Genomic DNA, 24,165 nt, shown 5'->3' with positions numbered 1-24,165 from the left:
TCTCCTGCCTCAGCCTCCCGAGTAGCTGGGACTACAGGGATGTGCCACCATACCTGGCTAATTTTTGTAGAGATGGGGTTTCACCATGTTGGCCAGGCTAGTCTTGAACCCCTTACCTTGGGTGATCCACCTGCCTCGGCCTCCCAAAGTGCTGAGATTACAGGCATCAGCCACTGTGCCTGGCCTAAAACTAGTAATTTTATAGCAGGCTTACTGTACACTAGTAAGACACCAGACATTGCACTAAGCATTTCACATGTGTTATATCATTCTAAACTTCCAAACACTCGTATGAAGTAGGGGCTATTATCTCTATTTAACAAAGAGGAAAATGAATTTATTAACTAATGAGTGGTACTATAATTAAAATACAGAATAACTCTCATCATCTAAAACTGGACTTGCTGAGATCCAGTTAAAAATTAATTTAAACATTAATTTTTTTAATTTTAATTTTTTTGTTCTTTAAAATTAATAGAGAAGAGGTCTCACTCTGTTGCCCAGGCTGGTCTTGAACTCCTGAACTCAAGTGATCCTCTCAGACGTGGCCTCCCAAAGTGCTGGGATTACAGTCGTGAACCACCACACCTGGCCGTAATTTCTAATGATAAAATGATCTAGGCATTGAGTGTCTTGTGAACTTAATGAATTATCATGGTCACATTATATATTTAGTTTATAAAGGGTTTTTAAAAATTATGTATCTACTTCTGGTAAACCCTCTACAAAAAATACAAAAACTAGCCCGGTGTGGTGGCATGCCTGTAGTTCCAGCTACTTGGGAGGCTGAGGTAGGAGGATTGCTTGAGTTGAGGCTGCAGTGAGCCAAGATTGTGCCACTGAACTCCTGCTTGGGCAACAGAACCAGACCCTGTCTCAAAAAAAAATATATATATATGTGTATCCACATTTTTTATCTACTCCCTAATTCTCTGACCTGACTGATATTGTAAATGAATCAAAAGTATCAATTTATGAACTGTTTACTTATGAGAAATTATATAAAAACCTAAAGTGCTCTGCCCGGCGCAGCCTGTGCCATGTCTGTCCCTAGTCAGAGGCCTGGCTCCCTTCGCCTGTGTCCCTCACTCCATGCAGAAGCGCCTCCAGCATGTCTGACAAACTGCCCTGCAAAGTCACTGATACGGATCTGGCTGCCTGGGGACACAAGACCCTGGACACTGCAGAGGATGAGATGCTGGACCTGATGTGTGGGTAGGAGTTGTACTCGGCCTCCAAACCACTGAAAGGCACCCGCATCGCTGGCCGTCTGCACACGGACTGTGGAGACCGCCGTCCTCATTGAGACCCTCATCTCCCCGGCTGCTGAGGGGCAGTGGTCCAGCGGCAACCTGTTCTCCACCCAGGACCATGCGGCACTGCCATTGCCAAGGCTGGCATTCCAGTGTACGCCTGGAAGGGAGAAACAGACTAGGAGTAGCAGTGGTGCATCCAGCAGGCAGCAAACTAAAAGGACGGGCCCCTCAATGTCATTCCTCCACACCAAGTTCCCACAGCTCCTGTTGGGCATCGAGGCATCTCCCAAGAGACCCCGACTGGGGTCCACGACTTACACAAGATGATGGCCAATGGGATCTTGAAGGTGCCTGTCATCAATGTGAACAGTTTTGTCACCAAGAGCAAGCCAGCATCCCTCACAGATGGCATCATGCAGGCCACAGATGTGGTGACTGCCAGCAAGGTAGTAGTGATAGTGGGCTATGACAATGTGGGTAAGGACTGTGCCCAGGCCCTCAGGGGTTTTGGGGCCCGCATCATTGTCACTGAGATTGACCCCATCAGTGCACTGCAGGCTGCCATGGAGGGCTATGAGGTGACAACCATGGGCAAGGCCTGTCAGGAGGACATCTTTGTCGCCACCACAGGCTGTAATGACAGCATCCTCGATTGGCACTTTAAGCAGATGAAGGATGATGCCATCATGGTAACACTGGCACTTTGACATGGAGATTGACGTCAAGTGGCTCAGCAAGAACGCTGTCGGGAAGATGAACGTCAAGCCCAGGTGGACTGTTCCTGGTTAAAGAACGGGTGCTGCATCATCCTGCTGGCTGAGGGCCGGCTGGTCAACCTGGGTTGTGTTATGGGCCACCCCAGCTCTTTGATGAATAACTCCCTCACCAACCAGGTGATGGCACAGATTGAGCTGTGGACTCACCCAGACAAGTACCCCATTAGGGTTCACTTTGGGCCCAAGAAGCTGGATGAAGCAGTGCTTGAAGCCCACTGGAGCAAGCTGAATGAGAAACTGACCAAGCTGACTGAGAAGCAGGCCCTGTACCTGGGCATGTCCCGTGACGGCCCCTTTGAGTCTGATCCCTACCGCTACTGAGAGCCAGGTCTGCCCTTCACTTTCCAGCTGCCACTCTTATCTGGGCCTCACCTCTCCTGCCCAAGAGCAAATGGCACCAGCTTTGTGATTGGTTTGTCAGTGTCCCCCATTGGCACCCTGAAGCTGGTCACTCAGTTTTTGGACTCTGCTGCATCCCTCATACTGTTCCAAATGTGGAAGGGGGAATTCAGAGGCCCCTCCTGAAGCCCAGGTTATGATGGAGGTATAATGGAGACAGCCACAGGGAACCATGAGCTCAGTGGTCTTGGAACTGCTCACTAAGTCAGTCCTTCATTAGCCTGGAGGTCAATAGTGGGGTCACAACCCCCATGTACTTTACCATCTAGGTCTTCACCTGGCCTATGGACTTATACCAATGTGCTTGTTTATAGGCTCAATGGTTCCTAAAACCATGACAGGTGAGAAGGAGCTATATCCAAGGGCAAGGAGGAACTGTTGAAGTTGGAATGTTATTGAAAGCCTGGCTTAGTGCTGGGGCTTCTTTTAAACTATGTAACAATAAGGTTGGTACTTTCAGTGAGTATTTTACAGAGATAAAAATAGACTGTTAAGGAACAACCAAGAGACGACAGCGAAGCAACAGCCAGAGATTGTGAGGGGCCAGAAAAAGTAAAAGCAAGCATAGATACACCACCACTTTGTAACGGGATGGTTCTTATCAGGACCCTGGGTCAAAAAGAGTAATTTGGTTTAAAATGTTTATATAATGCTTATAATGTTAAAAGAAAGCGGCGGCAGGGGGGTGGGGGGCGACCTTAGCCTCCCAAAGTGCTGGGATTACAGGCGTGAGCCACTGCACCCGGCCATACTGGTGATAATTTTTAGAGCACAATTATTTTACAAAATGTTTACTATTTATGAAAGGAGAAAACAATTGTTTTTGACAATTGCTTATGGTGATTTCAGGTTTTTTTCTTTTTTCGTTGTTTGTTGTTGTTTTGAGACAGGGTCTTGTTCTGCTGCCCAGGCTAGAGTGCAATGGCACAATCATGGGTTACTATAGCCTTGATCTCCTGGGCTCAAGCAATCCTCCTGCCTCAGCCTACCGAGTAGCTGGGACTACAACCTCATGCCACAAGGCCTGGCTAATTTTTTAATTTTTTTGTAGAAACGAGGTCTCCCTATGTTGCCCAGGCTGGTCTGATTTCAGTTTTATAAATTCATAGAAATATTAGTCAAGAAAGCCTAATCACTTTAGTTTTTATGCCAGAAAATCTGCATTTACACTTATTTCTGCCCCGGAATGCATTCTGCTAAAAATGGACTTTTCTAACTATCGTTGGTTATCTCAGATCTCCCACTATTATCTTTTGTGCATCTGCTCATCAAGTTGCACAGATTTCCAAAAGGGATTAGCAGTCTTAACAACTTTGCCACTGTATTAGCTATACCAATAGCATTCTTTGTGTTTTTCTTATCTTTTGCTTTAGCAAATGTGTTATTGTTTTAGTATCATTTGGTATGGGTAACAATCTGGAATCTACGTCTAAAACATGTCCTTTTTTCGTTTTTTTTTTTTAAAGACCAAACATACACCATTAATTATAATAAGAAATGCCTGAAGAAATTTATTTTTATTTATTTATTTAGTTATTTATTTTTGAGACTGAATCTCACTGTCATCCAGGCTGGAGTGCAGTGGTGCATTCTCGGCTCACTGCAACTTCTGTCTCCCGGGTTCAAGCGATTCTCCTGCCTCAGCCTCCAGAGTAGCTGGGATTACAGGCGCCCGCCACCATGCCCAGCTAATTTTTGTATTTTTAGTAGAGACGGGGTTTTAACATATTGGCCAGGCTGGTCTCAAACTCCTGGCCTCAAGTGATCTGCCTGCCTTGGCCTTCCAAAGCGCTGGGATCACAGGCATGAGCCACCGCACCTGGCCCTAAAAGCACATTTTTTTTCTAATTTTGGGAAGCAACAGGTACTCTGATTATTGAAAGTAGCTTCTTTTTCACTTGAAGTCATGATCTTCCCATTCTACTCTACTTTTCTTTCCTTCCTTCATTTTTCCTCCCTCTTCCACACTTCCTTTCTTTCTTCCTTCTTTCCTTCCTTTTATCCTCTTTTCCTATTTTCTTCCTTTCTTTTTCTCTTTTTTGAAAGGAAAAAGAAGAAAAAAGAATTGCCTTAGAAGGAGGCAATCACTGAATCCTAATCTGTTAAGGGTTGTTAATAACTTCTAGTAAAACACGGGGGCCATTTAGTTGCAACATGTAGCTTCATGTGTATTTGAGACAAGGAATACTGCACATTCTGTTGACTTCAATACCAGCTTTATGACTAGGTAACTATAAACTACTGAATATTCCAACCCTTGTTGGGAGACCATAGATCAACTTGTTGGACCTCAGGAGAATTGAGTAATGGCAATACTTAGTTTGAATTCTACACATGTGGTAAGATGGTATACACATGCTATTCACTATGCAAAAAGGAGAAGTTCATAATCTTTCTTGATAGCCTCATTATAGTTAGAGGACAAAACAGGAAGTGCCATTGTTAAAGGGCAGAAACATAAAAGTTATGTTCTTAAAAACACCTTGAACCTTCCTCCCCATGATATTTTGCATGCAGGAACTTTGGGTGGGACCATATGGCTTCCTGCATTTTCTTCAATCAAAGTGGTAAAATTTGTTTTTGTTTTAAAATACAGTTTAAAGGAGAGATACTTAGCCATTTCAGAAGAGAACAACATTCAGTTCCTTTTAGATTTTTATGAGCATATGTGATCATTTGTCATACGTGGCTAAAAAATGACCAGTACGGATGAAGTGCTATTTTATTTTTAGAGATATGCCTCAGTACACTTTCCCAAAATAATAACAAAAAAAAAAATCTCTGCTTCCTTCCAGGAAAGTTTTGTCCATGGCTAAATGTGGGTGCATATACTTTCATGACAAAGACTATCTTTTCATCCAAATATACTGATGATGAGAAGCTTGAGTGCTATGGTCTCTGAAACTGGCAAAGTAAAATTCCATTTCCTCTGTTCTTTGTGCACAAAAACTAATATGTCATTTTTATAATACTTGTTGGCTTGAATTAATATTTTTAATAAAGACAAAAATGTCATAAACCTGAAAAATGAAGGGAAAGTCAGGAAAGAAATAATATATTAAATAAGTATCTTGGTCTTTAAACATTTATTTCTAACCCTCTAGATTTTCTCATAGCCCATGTCTGAAGGTAAACAAATACTCTAGGATGAAACGAATCATTCAGGCTGGGCCCAAGGCCTCAGGCCTGTAATCCCAGCACTTCTGGGAGGCCAAGGCAGGAGGATCCCTTGAGCCCAGGAGTTTGAGACCAACCTGGGCAACATAGTGAGACCTCCATTCTACAAAAAAAAAATAAAAATAAAAATTAGACACATGTGATGGCACATGCCTGTTGTCCAAGCTACTCAGGAGGCTGAGGTGGGAGAATTGCTTGAGCCCAGGAGCTTGAGTCCAGGAATAACCGGGTTATTCTAATGTATTGAGGGAACATTTTCAGCCAAAATGCTTAATTAGAAGTTAATTTTGAGGGATGGGCAGGGTGAAAAAACCTAATTCAATTTAAAAATTTTTGAAAACCTAAAAATATAGAAATCACTTTTGTTTTTTCTTTGAAACGGAGTCTTGCTCTGTCGCCCAGGCTGGAGTGCAGTGGCGCCATCTCGGCTCACTGCAAGCTCCACCTCCCAGGTTCACACCATTCTCCTGCCTCAGCCTCCAGAGTAGCTGGGACTGCAGGCGCCCGCCACCACGCCCAGCTAATTTTTTGTATTTTTAGTAGAGATGGGATTTCACCATGTTAGCCAGGATGGTCTCGATCTCCGGACCTCGTGATCCGCCCGCCTTGGCCTCCCAAAGTGCTGGGATTACAGGCGTGAGCCACCGTGCCAGGCCACTAGAAAGGCCGCTAGAAATCATTTTTTTATTAGTAAGCTGTCATCATACTACAAACAGCTTAATGCAGTAACAAAGTAAAAGACATAATGGACCAGGAAAAGACATAATGGACCAGGAAATTAAGATAAAACACTTCTCTTCACACACCTAGATCCAGTCAAGTACTTGACTAAAGACACCTTTTTTTGTATCTTTCTTTTTTTAAAATATATAATTTTTAAATTTAAATTTAAATTTAATTTATTTTTTTTTAAGTTCCAAGGAACCCACGCAGGATGTGCAGGTTTGTTACATAGGTAAACATGTGCCATGGTGGTTTGCTGTACCTACCAACCCAACACCTAGGTATTAAGGCCAGTATGCATTAGCTGTTTTCCCTAATGCTCTCCTCCACCTATGTATCTTTCTTTGTGGTCTTAAATACATTTGGGTTTCTTATTCCTTACATAATGATTTCTGTATACAATCTGTGGAAAACAAAACATTTTCTGACTTATCTATTGTAGATTATGGTATGACTGGCTTTAATGAAAAATAGGCATTTTGCAGAACTATTAAGCTAGTCTAAGAATAGATGATATTGTACTGAATCTCCTAATCTAGCAATCTATTCAAACCCTTTTTGGTTTTTTCCTACCATTAAAGTGTGGAAGAGGTAATGGCCTAGGACCAGAATGGAGGTCTTTCATCTTTCATGTTTTATTGTAACAGATTTACTTGAAATTACATTTTGCACCTGCAGAAACTAAGACAAGAAGCAAGAATCAACAGAGTAGAAGGGGGAAAGGGGATAATCAGAGCATCTCAACGTTTTAGAGTTTGATGTGATCACTGGACATTTAGGTTAGCCTTTTGCCTTTTCTCTTTAGAAGATTGTGGTGCTTCTGTCCAATTTTTGTTTTACAAGATGAGTTGGAAATTTAATGGGCTTTATGTATGCAGCTGGAATTTTGAAATAGAAAACTAAAAGGGAGATGCACTGGCCTGAAGGATCAAAGTTCTATTAAAACAAACAAACAAACAAAAAAACTGGGTTTGTTATAAGAAAAAGCTTTAAAAACTAATATTTTAAAAACATTTTACAGTTTACAAAGCACTTTTCTATAAAATTATTCATTTGAACATACAATGAGGGAGGTCCAGGGTTAAAGCATGAGTTACTGGCAGAGCTGTGACCATAAACCATGCATCTTTTTTTCTTTGTTCTTTTTTTGAGACAGGGTCTCGCTATGTTGCCCACGCTAGTTTCAAACTCCTGGGTTCAAGCAATCCTCCTGCCTTGGCCTCCTAAAGTGCTGGGATTGCAGGTGTGAGCCACCACACCCGGCCTGCATCTTGTTTCCTTGTCTAAGACTCTTTGCATTATATCTCTCCCTCTTTCCTTCTCCCTTGCTCCTTCTTTCATGAATGATTCTGATATTTACTTTATGGATGCTAAACATAAAAGACTAAAAGCTTTTTGAGGACAAATTTGGTATCCTACTTATCTTTGCATCTCTGGTATTGAACAGATCCAAAGCTGGTGTTTGGTTAATGGTTTTGAATGGATAAATGAATGAAATAAAAATTAAAAAACAAATTAAAACAGAGAAACAATTTTTCAGATTTTAAAATAAGTAAATGAAACGAGCAGAGCAATATTATAGTTTTTATATAACTTCGGAATGTCAAATGCTGTATTATCTGCTATGCATTTATCTACCATATCTATCTGTCTGTCTATCTATCTATCTATCTATCTATCTATCTATCTATCTATCTGTAATTTATCTTGCTAGCTTCACTCCAAATAATTCATTTTATCATCCATTATTATTTACAAATTCTCATCGCTTCTCGGCCTTTTGGCTAAGATCAAGTGTACAAATTCTCAGGTCAGTAAGTCATAATTATAACTTGGGAAAATGTGTCCTATTTTATTGATAGCACAGAAGTTTAGAATTTATTCTTCAGTACCATAAGGTTTATGGGAACACAACAAATAAAAATGGTCACAATTATTTGTCATGTCCGGAAGAGTACAAGACTGTGACCACTAATTCATGTCATATTTATATCAGTTTTACTTACTTATGGCTATTATATTTCCTTTGTGAATTTCACAGTTTTATGAAAGCATTAACTGATCTTTTTATATTACTCTATCTTCATGGCTTATCCACATCTAGATTTCAACTGGCCATGCTTAGATAAAGCATATTTCCATATATATTTTTTTCTACCTTCATGTCTAGGTAGAGATCCTAGATATGTTGAGCTTTATTTTATTTCTGCAAATGTAAGTAAACTTTTGTACATGTGACTTGGAGAAAAATTAGAGGAAGAATTTATTATTGTCCATTTAAGACTAATAATTATTGGGTTCGTATACTAGGAAGTTATACTAAGAAAAAGACTGTCAAAGAAGACACAAATTTTACAAAGCCAAACTCATAAAACATATAAAGATGATGACATATCCAGGATCAGATTTAGATTCTCTAGATCCATCCCAAAGAAGAAAATACCAAAAAAATAGCCCAAGCTGTAACTTTACCAATTTAGTTACTGCTGTCAAGAAACATTGCACAATGCCATCTAGTGACGAGTGACCAATGTATGATTAATCACCTAGAGATGACTGGATGAGGAGGGGGAAATTCCCAGGATTTTATGTGTAAGAGGGAAAGTCCTTCTGAGAGAATTAAAATGGATAGAGATTAGTTTTATTTCTGCAGGTACACTTAGTGCATGACAATTTATCACCGATCTGAAGCTTGGTAGTTTTTATTTTGAAATACTGTATTGCCACCTACCTCCAAATCTGCAGCTCTACCTCCTTCTGCAGCTGCCCTTCATTATCCCGTCCGCAGTTGAACTCAGAACTGTGTGTTCTCCAAGCTGTAGCCCCCCATCTAATGACTGGAGGTGGAGCACTTTAGAAACCAGTCTCAACAAACTAAAAAAAAAAAAAAAAAAAAAAAAAAAAGGACTTCAAAAAAGGGAACCAAGTTGATTCTTAAAACAATCCGTGCCACATTAAAAATAAAAACAATAAATACACTTGGAAGTTCAAAGAGTAAAACTAAAATGGACTAGAGGAAATCATCTTTGTTTTTCTCAGCCAATGACTGTGCAGACCTGATGCTGTCTTGTTCTTGTACCAAATCCTCCTTGAAAATACCAGAGACCTCTCTCTGAATGGCCATAACATTATACCCTAAGGGAAATAGTTTTCTCCAACATTTCTCATCTTCTGTAAACAGATGGCATATATATATAGAGAGAGAGAGAGAGAGAGAGAGAGAGAGACAGAGAGAGAGAGAGAGAGAGAGACCAACAATCTGCCAACTGTGGAATTCTTATAGTCTGATAGTTTCTTTTTGGTTAATTTTCCATGACTAAATTAACTAGTGTTGCTGCCATAGATACATTTAAGAAAATCAGACACTTTGCTGCCTTTAGGTATATCTGTCTGAAACTCAGCAGGAATATTTCAGTTGCCTTAGAAAAATATCCAGTTAACAAACTTTGTGAAGTGAAAAGAAAACCTTATCAAAATCTCCAGCTTCAAGTACATTTAGTTGTTTTCTTTTTATTGTTGCTTACATGCTGTGATTGGAGCACAATGTGAGGAAATTGCATAACCATTATTTCCACAAATCAAAGCTATTGAGACATGGGAAGGCCATGTGGAGCTGCTGCATGAAATGTTGATTTTAAAAATTCCACTCTGCCTTTATGTCTAAAGTCTTCTCTTCTTTTAAGTATCAATGGTTTCTTCAGTCATAAGCGTCGCTAGGATGTGTTTCGTTTGTTTAACTGCTTTTAAAATCAGAATGAGCCATAGGTCAAATAACATTTTTTGAAAAGTATTTTCTCTATGTGTCTCATATTTTTCCTTAGTTCCACTTTATTTGGTTATTTTTAATATTTTGGGAGTAATCTAGGCAAAGAGTCTTAATTGTTTTTTTTCTTTTTTTGAGATGGAATCTCTTTCTGTTGCCCAGGCTGGAGTGCAGTGGCGCAATCTCGGCTCACTGCAAGCTCCGCCTCCCAGGTTCACGCCATTCTCCTGCTTCAGCCTCCCGAGTAGCTGGGACTACAGGCGCCTGCCACCATGCCCAGCTAATTTTTTTTGTATTTTTAGTAGAGAAGGGGTTTCACCTTGTTAGCCAGGATGATCTCGATCTCCTGACCTCGTGATCCGCCCACCTCGGCCTCCCAAAGCGCTGGGATTACAGGCGTGAGCCACTGCGCCTGGCCAAGAGTCTTAATTCTTAATGCATTAGAACCATCAAGAAAACTTTCAGTGCAACTTCCATGTCTCAGGAAAAAGTTTTGGTGTCCTCAGCTCGATCCATTCCCAGGTTTGTGGGGACTAGGGAATCCTTTCACTATTATTTTACATTTTAAAATATTCCTAATCAAGTTCAGGGCAGTGGTGTATGCCTGTGGTCCCAGCTGCTCGGGAAGCTCATGAGAGAGCATCACCGGAGCCCAGGAGTTTCAGTCCAGCCTGGGCAACACAGCAAGACCCCATCTCTAAAAAAAGAAAAGAAAGAAAAGAAAACAGTAGCCAGTCAGATGGCTATGTAGGTCAAAGAAAGCCTGAATGAATCATATGAGAGTGAAGAAAAACATTTGTTATTCCTAGCTTTCTGTGTTCCTCTTTTGCTCCAGCAGAGCTTTGGTTGTGTACTCTAATACTGATATAACACTGCTTTCCTTGGAGCCACAGCTACTGCTGAGAACTCAAAAACTTCTCCCTTTGCAGTGAACACATCTAGATTTGGGCTGGGGATGGGATGAAGATCTCTAACACCTTCCTGGAAATCGAGAAGTGCAAATAGGTAATTTTCCTTTTTTTTTTTTTTTTTGAGATGGAGTCTCGCTCTGTCACCCAGGCTGGAGTGCAGTGGTGCAATCTCGGCTCACTGCAACCTCCACCTCTTCCTGGGTTCAAGCGATTCTCCCTGCTTCAGTCTCCTGAGTAGCTGGGCACCCGCCACCACACCCGGCTAATTTTTTTAGTTTTAGTAGAGACGGAGTTTCACCATGTTGGGCAGCCTGGTCTTGAACTCCTCACCTCAGGTAGATCCGCCCACCTCGGCCTCCCAAAGTGCTGGGATTACAGGCGTGAGCCACCGTGCTGGCCTGGTAATTTTCTTAAGAGTGAAAGAAAGCTTTGTTTTGAGATGTTCTGCTGGGGTATTCTGGTAGCTCTTTCAGTGTTTAAACTCATTCCGAGTCTGCAAAAATGGCATAATATTTAGCTGTGCTTTGACACTTTTCAGCACCTGGGATATAATGAGCATAAATATCTTTTTAGGTTTCTAGATCAAAGATTGTTTTCTTCTGTAATGTTTATCCTCAAAGAAGTGTTTCAGTGTTCTGTAAAGTAAATTTCAGAGATTATAAGGCCAAAATAGCGATTATAGCAAAAATCTATGATCAGTTACATTGTCTAATTTTGAATTACAGTGGCAGCTTTTCTCTTTTCTTTAAATTTGGTGCTATTTCTTCCCATCATTTCCACCCCTGGGATTTTTCTGGTGAGAGATGTATATAATTGCCTCTCTGCCCACATTCTCTTCTAAAAGGATCTGTTCCTCTGCTGAACAGATGGGCCTAGTCATCTATGTTTATATCATATGACCTTACTCCCCTGGTTATGATGATTGGGCCAGTGTGGGGAGACCTACTCTGAGAGCCAATCCATAGGTTAGGCCAGGCCAACTAGATGATATTGTTTGAAAAAATTTCACTGAGACACAAAAGTCATAGGTAAGTGATGAGAATTGGAGTTGCAGGGTCATGGGTATTTAGTGTGAGAGCTCTATGGCAAGCTTCAGCTACATGGACATCAAATTATGAGGGAACCCAAAGTAAAATCCTTACACATGGAGCCAGCCTACAAAAGCAACCTAGAATAGACATGCAGAGAGAAGCAGTAGCAAGAGCTCACACTGACATTTGTAAAATCCCTTCTCACAATCCAGAGCCTTTTCTACTTTAAACAAACAGTATGTTTTTGAGCATGGCTTGGGTTGGATTGCCCACCTCCAGAGAACCTGTTTGTCTTACACTAATCAGCATTATCACATCATTCTGTCCATGTGACTGATTCAGAGTAGGCATGTGAACCATTAATGGACAATAAAGGAGACAGTTGCTGGAGTTTTGTTTTGCTTTTTGTTTGAGACTGGGTTTTGCTCTGTCACCCAGGCTGACGGACAATGGCAGGATCATGGCTTACTGCACTCTCAACCTCCTGGGCTCAAGTGATCCTCCCACCTCAGCCTCCCAAGTAGTTGGGACCACAGGAGGGGGCCACCACACCTGGCTAATTTTTTTGATGTTTTGTAGATACGGGGTCTCCCTATGTTGCCCAGGCTGGTCTCTAACTCCAGAGCTCAAGTGTTCTGCCCACTTCAGCCTCCCAAAGTGCTAGAGTAAAAGGCCCAAGTCACCAATGCCGGCCAATTGCTGCAGTTTTTGGAAAAGAAAATTCCTGTCTGATCCATGGGAGTTGCTTCAAAGGTACTCTCTGCTTTTGTAGATATGAACTAGGAAGAGTGTAACTCTGGTTGCTTCTGACTACCATTCAGCCTAAGATGAAAACCGCATCACAGAAGACAGTGCAGCAGTGGAAAGAAAGTAGGTCTTGACTGACATTATGGGACTACTGGTTTTCTTAAAATCTGCCCAGTGTTTGGTTCGTCAGTCACATCGGCCAGTACATTCCCTTAGCTGTTTAAATTGTTTGATTGGATTTTCTTACAAATGAACTCTTAAATTTGAGTGAGACTAATGATTTTCTAGGTCTTAGGAGACAAAGCAATCCCTTCAATTTCCTGGCTCCCTAAGTAGAACAGTTGTTAGTACCATCTTCTCCACTGTGTTTTGCTTGGTTCTGTACCACCTAGCAGAATATCTAGCACACATTAGTTGCATCATCGAAATTTATTAAATGATAAGTTCCCTCCTCTTGAACGCTCTCAGTAATATGATCAGCATACAATCTTTGAAAGTAGTGGATTTCAGGGAGGCCTCTGACTTTCAGGTTGTGTGATGTGCTCTTGGAGAAGATTAAAGACAACTATTAATGAAATGAAAGTGATTAAGGAAGAAGCCAATCCACTTCATCAAGGCTGGGAAAAATAAACTGATAGTGCTATGCAAACAGACATCATACCACGTTTTTCCTTATTATATATTTTGTATAGTTATCCTCATTCCTACCTTAATGAAACTGTGGTCCTCTACATTTAGAATGCAGATAGATTAAAAAAAAAAGATTACATTTTCCCATAGTCAAAATTAAGATACGTATCTGGGACTTTGGTACATTACCTCACATAATCTTGACAGTCCTGACTGGTGGGTATCATTAGTTCTATCATACAGATGAGGAAATTGAGGAAGAGAGATTAGTTAACTTGCTCAAGTTAGTACGTAATGAGAGTTGAGACTGAAGTTAAAGGGTCTACTATTACTTTATGTTAATTCCAAATACAACTCATTTATGACCTCTTTGGTCTTGCTAGGTCTGAAGCTCTTGCTGAAAGGATATCATAGCATGCATAGACTATCTCTGGTGACAGTGGTTCCCTCCAAAGATGCTAACTGGGTGACTGGGAGTGGGAGACATTTATTTTTCATTGTCCAGTGTTTTGTACCTTTTGAAATTTGAACTAAATGCTTATATTACTTTATCCAAAATATACATATTTACAAAAAAATTGTATCATGGAAATTTTATCTGATAAAACAATAGGCCTATAATAGATGATTTGGGGATCCCTTCTAGTGCTAAATGTATTTCATTGTGCGAGTTTATAAAAAGGCCTCCCAGTTTTAGAGAATACAAAGATTTCCGCACTGAATGTTCTCCCAAACCACTGAAATTGCCTAAAAGAATCTTTAAAAAGGTCATCTATAGTTTTGGCAGTATGAGTGACTTAAAAAAAAATCAGATCAATTAAATTTTGGAAATTAAGCTTCAGATTCAGATTAGGCCAAATGTCTCTGGGGCCCAGTAAAACCTAAAGGGACCTGCCAGCATTTTCACTTGAAAGGACAACTTTGTTGTGATTAACACCAAACTACCGAAGGAATGGAGAAAGGAGCGGTTAAGAATCCCGCAGTTAATCACTGAAGATGTCTCCCATGGGTATGGACAGGCTGAAGGGAAGCGTGCTTTGCACATTTTATTTTCTCAGGAACACAGCAGGCATCTTGTAAAATCACTGGGTTGGGCCTCATAACCAAAACAAAGGAGGATACAGAAAATTCATGTACATAGGCTTTGGCAATTTGCCTTTGTTCTCTAATGACAAACCCTACAGGAGACAGGAACCCCTTGGAGTCTGATCTTGCCTCTTCTTAGTGAGGACAGCTTAGTATGTGCATGTGTGTGTTTAAAGCAACTGCTTCACGTGTAGGAAATCTTTCAAGTGTCGGAGACACCAATGGTATGTTATCATAAGAGCTTTTTTGTCAAACATGGCATAATTTTTCAGTACAGCTACTTGAGTGTGCATATTTTTGAGTGGCCTGAAACAATAAAAACAATGAAAAACCTTTTAATGCCCTGAAATTAGCATAAATATGAGCTATGTAGCTAAGCTCCATCGTTCATAGCATTGAAGATAGTCACATCTAATTTTGCTGCTATAGAAAACAAATCAGTTCTGCTAACTGAAGCCCACGGTAGTTTGCACATTATTTTTTTTTAATTCCTTCGGTCTATTTTAGTGTTTGAAATGCTAAAAAATTCTGTCCCAGTATTCTTTCTGGAAAAAAGTCTGTATACTGTCTTTTGATCTCTGCTACTAGTTCACAAGTCACTCTTGACTGAAGTTATAAAGCAAGAGAGGGGATTTTATTTATGGTCTTTTGTATTTTTTTTTTCTATTCACTATAGTACATTTCCTCCTCCCAGGCCATAGGATTCTGCTGCAAATTCTAACAGGAAGAGGCAATGGCAGCCCTTACTGAAACACAACTACAGGAAGAGGATCCCTGAGTGGGATTCCTGTGTGAAAGGCATTTTCGCCTTTTTGTGTATCTTCAGAATCTTAACTTTCATGAGAGAAGAATAGAAATGCAACAATGGAACAATCCACAGTATACCTGTAGCTGGCAATTTAATAAACGTGAAGGAAATGCTACGGAGTCCTGTCAGTGTCTTTCTTGGCCCACATGGGGCTTCTGTAGGAAACCCTGTCTGTGTCAGGCCAGGAATTCCATGTAACCAGTCCTAGATTTCGCAGTGGTGGTGCTGAATGGAACGTTTCACTTGGTGTCATTGTCAGACAGTTCTGCCAAGGTTGTTATTAGGCCTCACATGGCCTATATAACAGGTTTTCCCCTACATCTTGTCTAACCAACCTAGCAAAACTTCCAGTTCATCGCCTTCTATTCCAATCTAATCAAAGCTTGAGAGTGTCTCATGAAATTTTATAGGTTTTGTTGTCTCATTTAAATCACCACCATGAAAATCTCCTGGATCTTAAGATTAATGTAAACTTTAATCTACAATGTGATTTCTTCCCTACCTGTGGCCTGATTTTTAGTTCCTTTGTAATTGTTTAATGGAAGAAGGCAAAATCCTTTGAGAAAAGTAGTTCACAACCTTCCCTGTTGCCTCTGGAGACCTCTGCTCCATTTTGCTTGTTATGGTTTTATAAAAGCATTGAGACTTTCCTTAATGAAGAGAACTCAGAGAGCCTCTGTCATGAACTTTGCTGAACTCAAATCAGAAGACCAGAACATATAAAACCGATTAATTCATGAAGACCCTTAAGGGAAATTCTTAACAGTCTGTGGCTCAAGCTTTATGTTATTTTGAAATACAGATGAAAATGCCATCCTTAAATGGATGCTTTATGATTAATGAGATAATGTGTATAATATGTTCTGAGTTCCTACAGCAATCATCCAATATGAGGCAGCTATTATTATTTATTATCAGCATCCAGATACTGGGACTATATATTTGCCAAGGACAAAATAAAATATAGGACAGATGCAAAAATTCCAGATTATCAGTAAGCTCTAGGGAAACTAGCATATGGTGGTTATCCTTTGATAAACATGCTAAATATGTATTTATATGATAAACTGACTAGTGAAATTAGAGAGATGCCTTTGAGAGTTATCACCAGAATTCAGCAAGTCCTTTGGTGCACTGACAAGTGGAGAATTCTACAGGCAGTAGATGGGTTCTTGCCAGTATTTGGAATACGCCCCTTCTCTTACTGTAGCTGGAAGCAATGATTAAGAAAAGAACCAGTGAATAAAAGATGTGCTCTTTTATTCACTGTTAGTGGGAGTGAAACTTGGCAACTCTTTAAGAACCCAATTTAACAATATCTATCAAACTGCAAACCACCTGTAATTCCAGCACTTTGGGAGGCCGAGGTGGGCAGATCACGAGGTCAGGAAATCGAGACCATCCTGGCTAACACGGTGAAACCCCATCTCTACTAAAAATACAAAAAATTAGCCTGGCATGGTGGCGGGCACCTGTAGTCCCAGCTACTCAGGAGGCTGAGGCAGGAGACTGGCGTGAACCCGGGAGGTGGAGCTTGCAGTGAGCCGAGATTGCTCCCAGAGTGAGCGAGGGCTGCTAGCACAGTGTCACCTCTTAGTATGAGCGCACTTGTGTTAATGAGACAAAGGAAAGGTGTATAACCTGGGATGTACGCAAAGTATTTTTATGTGTATATATACCAAACCACTATTAACTTTGGTTAATTCTGAGGAGAGAGTGTTATAAAAAGGAAAACCATTTTTCTTTTATTTAATACTTTAAAAACCATATATATATTACTTTAATTTTAAAAACAACTTTTTTCTTTTTTTTTGTTTTTCTTTGTAATGGTAATCAATTTTTTTTTTTTTTTTTTTTCCCAAGAAAGAAGGAATTCTCTTTTCCTTCTACTGCAGCTTAGAAGGCATCTTGAAAAGCTATAGCTATTTGGCAGCTCACACAGTGGACATTATTCCCTTGACAGAAGCACCTTTGGACACCCATGGGGTTCCAGAAATCTCATCGTTATACTAGAGTGAGCAGATCAGAACCACTTGGTTCACATCTAAAACACCTGTGAGGTAAAACCTCTCTTATTCTCTAAGCCAATGTGAAAGTGGAGGGATAAAATGGTATTTATTTTCCACTCTCATCACCAGTAATTTTGTTTAAAAAAATCTGTTTGCCTTAAATTCACCTACAAAAAATTTGTGACTATGTAATTGAGGTCACAAATCTTCATTTCTAATTGTCATAAATTTATTAAAGACTGTAAATGTTGTCTCTCTCATGAAACACCTGTTCTTTCCATAATTAACAATTTCCACTTGAGCATATACATTTAAAGTAATACTCTTCCAACAAGAATATGAAAACCTGGCTGGGTGTGGTAGCTCATGCTTATAAACCCAGCACTTTGGGAGGCCGAGACGGGCAGATCACCTGAGGTCACGAGTTCAAGACCACTTTGGCCAACATGGTGAAACCCCGTCTCTACTAAAAATACAAAAAATTAGCCAGGTGTGGTAGTGGGTGCCTGTAATCCCAGCTACTCGGGAGACTGAGGCAGGAGAATCGCTTGAACCCGGAGGCAGAGGTTGCAGTGAGCTGAGATTGTGCCGTTGCATTCCAGCCTGGGCAACAAGAGCAAAACTCTGTCTCAAAAAAAGAAAAAAGAAAAAACCTAGCAGGTATTATTTCCTGTGATAGCCTTTCTTATTTGAAAGTCAGCATGTAATATATGTTTGTGAAAAAGCACTTACTATAAAAAAAAGGATGAAATGTACAATTATGAAGGAATCCTACACTTAAATTTGTTACAATAAATGCATCATCCAAAAACATTTTCAGGTTTCTCATTTTAAAGGAATTTAAAACTAGTTGCTAGAAAGAATCACAGCACAGTCATGTTGAACACACGCTATACAAGTATGTAATTATGAATCATAGTTAGAAAATAAGTCATTTACGAGAATAGTAAGCTGATTTTCATCATTAACTGAATCTTCATTTTGAGTTCTTACACAACATCCAAGTGTTAGGGAGGAGAAATAATCCTCAAACTATTTCTCTCCTGACGTATGCTCAAATTGAAACAACATCTTTTGCTAAGGCTGAACCCAGTACCCTTACACGTGTCATTTAAACCCTCTCAGGGAAGTTTTAGGATGGCTGTGCAAAACCACTGCGATGTAGTTGAAGGAGCAAAATCTGCACGTCTGCACTTTGACCTCCCTGGGCTGGCCTTGAGACCACCTGGTATAATTGATGTGTGAAATCATTCTCCTGCTTTAGTATGTAAGGCTGTGTGATATTTGCCACCATGGATCAGAATTACTGTATTTTTCGGCCGGGCGAGGTGGCTCATGCCAGCAATCCTAGAATTTTGGGAGGCCGAGGCCGGCGGATCACTCGAGGTCAGGAGTTCAAGACCAGCCTGGCCAATATGGTGAAACCCCATTTCTACTAAAATATAAAAATTAGCCAGGCGTGGTGGCGGGTGCCTCTAATCCCAGCCACTTGGGTGGCTGAGGCAGGAGAATCACTTGAACCCCGGGAGGCGGAGGTTGCGGTGAGCGGAGATCATGCCACTGCACTCTAGCCTGGGTGACAGAGTAAGACTCCGTCTCAAAAACAAACAAAGACTTACTTTATCTTTTATGACTTTTTTTTTTTTTAATTAAATAGAGACGTGTCTATGTTGCCCAGGCTGGTCTGGAACTCCTGGGCTCAAGCAATCCTCCTGCCCCGCCTCCCGAATTGCTGTAATTACAGGCGTGAGCCCCATGCCCAGCCTATTTTTTAATGCTTTAAAAAATATATATATAATGACCAGCATGGTTTTCTTCATGTTGCTGACAGAGGAGAGCAAAGTAAGTTGACTCCGAACAACATGGGTTTGAACTGCGCAGGCTTACTTTTACGCAGATTGTTTTTCAACCAAATATGGATGGAAAACAGCATTGGTGGGCTAGGAACCCTGCGTGTATGGAGGGCCAGCTTTTCACATTCGCAGCTTGGGCAGGGTCAACTGCCGGACTTGTGTGTGTGCGGATTTGGCGTTGTGTTGGCGGAGGGGTGAGGCGTGGGGGAGGTGTGGGAGGCGGGGTGGGGGACGGGGGTGGGGGTGCGGGGGAGACGGGGGAGGGGGGGACGGAGGGGGCGGTGTCCTGGAACTCATCCCTCTTCCCCGCCTTCCCTAAGGCCACGCACACCCAAGGACTGTGTTACAATTCTGTGAAGCTGAAGAGCAGGAGTTTTTAACATACGGTCACCCGCGAGCGTGTTACAGCTAATTCTCCGACCACATTCTAGACCTTCGGAGTCAGAAATAGTGTGGGGCTCAGCAATCTGTATTTTAACAATCCTTAAAGCTTGAGAAACACTTCTGTTTAGGAATACTTTAAGTGTGGGACTAAGTACCATGAAATATCTTGCCTTGCTTTTGTGATATCCCTGATCTCCTAACCAAAGTGTATTTACTCAATATATTTACACATTTCTGAGTGATTATTTTGAAAAGTCAGCTTCCTAGGCTGCGTGCATCAGAATCACATGGAAGGTGTGTTAGAATCCAGATTCCCGGATCTCTCTGAAGGCAGGGCCTGAAAATCGGCATGTTAAACACATATCCTAACACATTTTCATATACACCGACATTCCCGCTCCAGCGCTGTAGAGTTATTGAGACAGGCTCTTACTGTACCTTCTAATATTTTTGTTTTGGCATTTTCTTAGTGAAAAAGCAGGCGATGTTGATTGATAGTGGTGGAACTGGGGAAGGTGATCAAAATAATACAATTTTTGCGAATTTGTTTTATCTACTTAAAACGCTCTCTCCAGACCAATTTGCATGAAAAGCAGGAAGCTGACTAAATTGAAAGAAAATGCTAAATCTTCATGTTACACCTTCATATCAAGAAAAATTCTATTAGGTACACACACAAGTAGGTAAAAACAGCAGGAGCTAGTGAGGAGGTTGTGCAGTGGCCTCCCACACATCTCCTGCTTCTGCTTTTGTGCTGTACTCTCTCAGAGCTCCTACTGACCCAAATACCGATCCCGTGAACTCTTCATTTGTCTTTTTTTTTTTTTTTTGAGACAGGGTCTCACTCTGTCGCCCAGGCTAGAGTGCAGTGGCCAGATCTCTGCTCGCTGCAACCTCCATCTCCTGGGTTCAAGCAGTTCTTGCGCCTCAGCTTCCCAAGTAGCTGGGATTACAGGCACACGCCACCACGCCTGGCTAATTTTTTATTTTTAGTAGAGACAGGGTTTCACCATGTTGGCCAGGCTGGTCTCGAACTCCTGACCTCAAGTGATTTGCCTGCCTTGGCCTCTCAAAGTGCTGGGATTACAGGCTTGCGCCACCGCACCCAGCAAGATCCAACTTTTGAACCAACACTTCATGTTGAGATTCTTACATTCCTTGCTGGTTTTAATTTCTTTTCTCCTTTAGCAACTTTCCAGGCTTTCTTATAGCCCCCTTCTCTTTGTCCACTGCTTCTGGGTGGATTTTTTTCCCTTGGCTGTCTTTCCCACCAATCTTTTTCTGTCTCTGCCTCTCTTTTGTCCCATGTCCCCTTTTTCTCTCTTTACAGATTATTGGATGTTTACTATTGGCCAGGCACACTTCTAAGTATATCACATAAAATAACTTAGTTAATTTTCACAACCTCATATTTGCGGGAACTGAAACAGAGAAGTTAATTTGCCTAAGATCACATGGCTAGCTAGTAATGGAGCTATGATTCAGATGCTAGCATTTTGGCTCCAGAGACTATGCTCTTAATCACTCATTACATACCTTCTTTTCTTAGTCTACAAGCCCATTTGGCTGAGCTTATCCATTTTTTTTTAGATTCAACTTCTAACTATAAGCTCATTTATCTGATATCTCTAATTCCAATCATGCCTGTCATCTGAGTTCGTCATCCCCGATGCTCACTGGACAACTTTACTAGTATTTCCCCATAGGGTATTAAACAGTTCATATTCCCACAACTGAACTCACTGTCTTTCTCGCCTTTAGTCTTCATCTTAGCTTATAGTGTCTCCATTCTCCTTGTCACCAAGGCAGGAAAACTATGAGCCATCCTACAGTTATTTTATCTGGTGTGTTCTACCTCCTGAGCATTTTTATTTCATTTCTGTTCCTTTCTGGTCTTTCCTTCTGCCACCACAACTACACTGTGGGATTATAGTAAGTATTTTTCTCATTCTTTTGAGGAAAGGATTAGTTTTTACCTTATGATATTGTGAGTCTTAACTGATGAGGTTCTCTTCTTTGATTTACCTACTCTGATGCATGGAGTCACATGTGAAAGCTATCTGTTAAAAAAATTTATAGAAACCTGGCTGGGTATGGTGGCTCACACCTGTAATCCTAGCACTTTGGGAGGCTGAGGTGCGCAGATCACTTGAGCTCAGGAGTTTAAGACCAGCCTGAGTAACGTGGCAAAACCCAGTCTCTACAAAAAAAGGGAAAAAAAAAATTAACTGGGCTTGGTGTCACACACCTGTAGTCTCAGTAGTCTCAGATACTTACTTGGGAGGCTGAGGTGGCAGGAATGCTTGAGCTTGGGAGGTTAAGCTTGCAGTGAGCTGAGATCTTGCCACTGCACTCCAGCCTGGGCGACTGAGTGAGACCCTGTCTCAAAATATATATATATATGTATATATATATGTATGTATGTATGCAGTGATTTTCTGAACAAACTTCTCTCTTGCTATTCTATTCCCTTAGGCTCATTTTTATTTTTTTTATTTTTTATTTTTTTTTGAGACGGAGTCTTGCTCTGTTGCCCAGGCTGGAGTGCAGTGGCGGGATCTCGGCTCACTGCAAGCTCCGCCCCCCGGGTTCCCGCCATTCTCCTGCCTCAGCCTCCCGAGTAGCTGGGACTACAGGCGCCGCCACCGCGCCCGGCTAGTTTTTTGTATTTTTAGTAGAGACGGGGTTTCACCGTGTTAGCCAGGATGGTCTCGATCTCCTGACCTTGTGATCCGCCCGTCTCAGCCTCCCAAAGTGCTGGGATTACAAGCTTGAGCCACCGCGCCCAGCCTAGGCTCATTTTTAAAAACTTGTTTTCAATTCTATTTTATGTTACTCTACCCACAATAAAGTACTTGCAGTTCCCTCAAATTTGCCAATGTATGTGTGAGTGTGTATGTGTGTGTACATACCTGGACCATTGCCCATGCTGGAATGCCCTTTCTTGCCTCGCCTACTTGAAAAATATCTGCATTTTCCAAATCTCAATTCAAGATCATTTTATTCTTGAAATTATTGATGATACCTAACTTATGCTACCTCAGTATGCCACATATAGTTTAAAATTTTTAACTCCTACTGCCCTCATGTGCTTAAATACTTTTGTCCCTTCTAAAGTGTAATTTCTGTGAGATCAGTGACTGTATCTCATCTTTCCATTTTCAGTGGCCTAATAAAGCTGCATCTTTAGAAGTGGCTCATGAAGTGATTCTACAAATAATAACTATCACCCTTAGGGAGCAGGTACCAGATGACAATAAACAGGCCAAACTGCAATGACATCTCAGCAAAGCCCACATATACCACTTCTATATTTGGGAGATTTTCATAGTTTTGAAATGCTTTTGACTCTTTTAAAAGCCCCGTTTCTCTGCAATAGTAAAAAAAAAAAAAAAAAAAAAAAAAAAAAAAAAAAACCTCTCAAAAACAAGTATGCGTTACATGCTGGTTCCAAGAAGGAGAGAAGTTGGGGCAAACCACATCCTGCTTTCAAAGGAACCAACAAAGACCATGAGTAAAGCATGAGCTGAGGCTGATGAAGTGCACCTGTCCTGTGACAGTTCATGAGCTGTCAGCCTCTCATAAAAGCGGCACGTTCTCTGTGTTTTTACATAGCCAAGTCAGGCATTTCTAAGCTCATTTGTGGGACAAGGACACAATAAAGCAGGGAACGGTTTTGATGCTCCCAGTTTTAGTTTCCTAGGGCTGCCGTAAGAAGGCACCACAAACTGAGTGGCTTAAACATCAGTATTTGTTTCACGGTTGTGGAGGCTGGGAGTCTAAAATCAGTGTTGGTAGGGTTGGTGCCTTTTGGAGGCCCTAAGGGAGAAACTGACCTGGGCCTCTCCCCTAGCTTCTGGTGCTTGCCGACATTTTTGGCATTCCTTGGCTTGCAGCTACAACCCTCCAATCTCTGTCTCCATCATCAAATGGCCCTGTCTCTGTGTATGTCTACATTTTCCCCTTTTTTAAACTTTTAATTTTAGGTTTGAAGGGTACATGGGAAGGTTTGTTACATAGGTAAACCAACGTCACCGGAGTTGTATGTATTATTTGATAATCCAGGTGTTAGGCCAAGTACCCAATAGTTATCTTTTCTGCTTCTTTCCCTCCTGATGCCCTCCCCACTTAAGTAGGTCCCAGTGTCTTTTGCTTCCTTCTTTGTGTTCATAGTTTTTATCATTTAGCTGCTACTTATAATTGAGAACATATAGTATTTGGTTTTCTGTTCCTGCGTTAGTTTGCTAAGGATAATAGTCTCCAGCTCCATCCATGTTCCTGCCAAAGACATGATCTCATTCTTTTTTTACAGCTGCATAGTATTCCCTGATATATAAGTAACGCATTCTCTTTATCCAATCTGTCATTGATGGGTATTTGGGTTGATTCTATGTCTTTGCTATTGTGAATAGTGCTGCAATAAATATTTGCGTGTGTGTGTCTTTATGGTAGAATGATTTATATTCTTCTGGGTATATATGGCATTGCTGGGTAGAATGGTAGTTCTGCTTTTAGCTCTTTGAGGAATTGCCATACTGCTTTCCACAATGGTTGAACTAATTTACACTCCTACCAATAGCGTATACTGATTGTCAGAATGTTCATACCTCTT

General features: G+C 41.0%; 1 protein-coding gene and 2 pseudogenes across 7 annotated transcripts in view; 2 read left to right on the top strand and 1 right to left on the bottom strand.

Annotated features, from left to right (window-relative positions):
* Positions 1-9,163, bottom strand: part of SLC39A10 (solute carrier family 39 member 10) — a 164,308-nt gene extending 155,145 nt beyond the window's left edge. For all 7 annotated transcript variants that reach the window (XM_065525797.1, XM_074009605.1, XM_074009606.1 and 4 more), the window contains exon 1: positions 9,063-9,163. The gene's annotated coding sequence lies outside the window, so the exon portion shown is untranslated. The remainder of the gene's footprint in view (positions 1-9,062) is intronic.
* Positions 1,007-2,353, top strand: LOC102131507 (adenosylhomocysteinase-like; annotated as a pseudogene).
* Positions 8,096-8,246, top strand: LOC123568210 (U2 spliceosomal RNA; annotated as a pseudogene).
* Positions 9,164-24,165: the final 15,002 nt, after the last annotated feature.

Source organism: Macaca fascicularis, chromosome 12 (assembly GCF_037993035.2).
Source record: "Macaca fascicularis isolate 582-1 chromosome 12, T2T-MFA8v1.1".
NCBI classification, from domain to species: Eukaryota; Metazoa; Chordata; class Mammalia; order Primates; family Cercopithecidae; genus Macaca; species Macaca fascicularis.
Note: the sequence above shows the minus strand (reverse complement) of the source record. Positions and strands in the feature narration are given on the sequence as shown.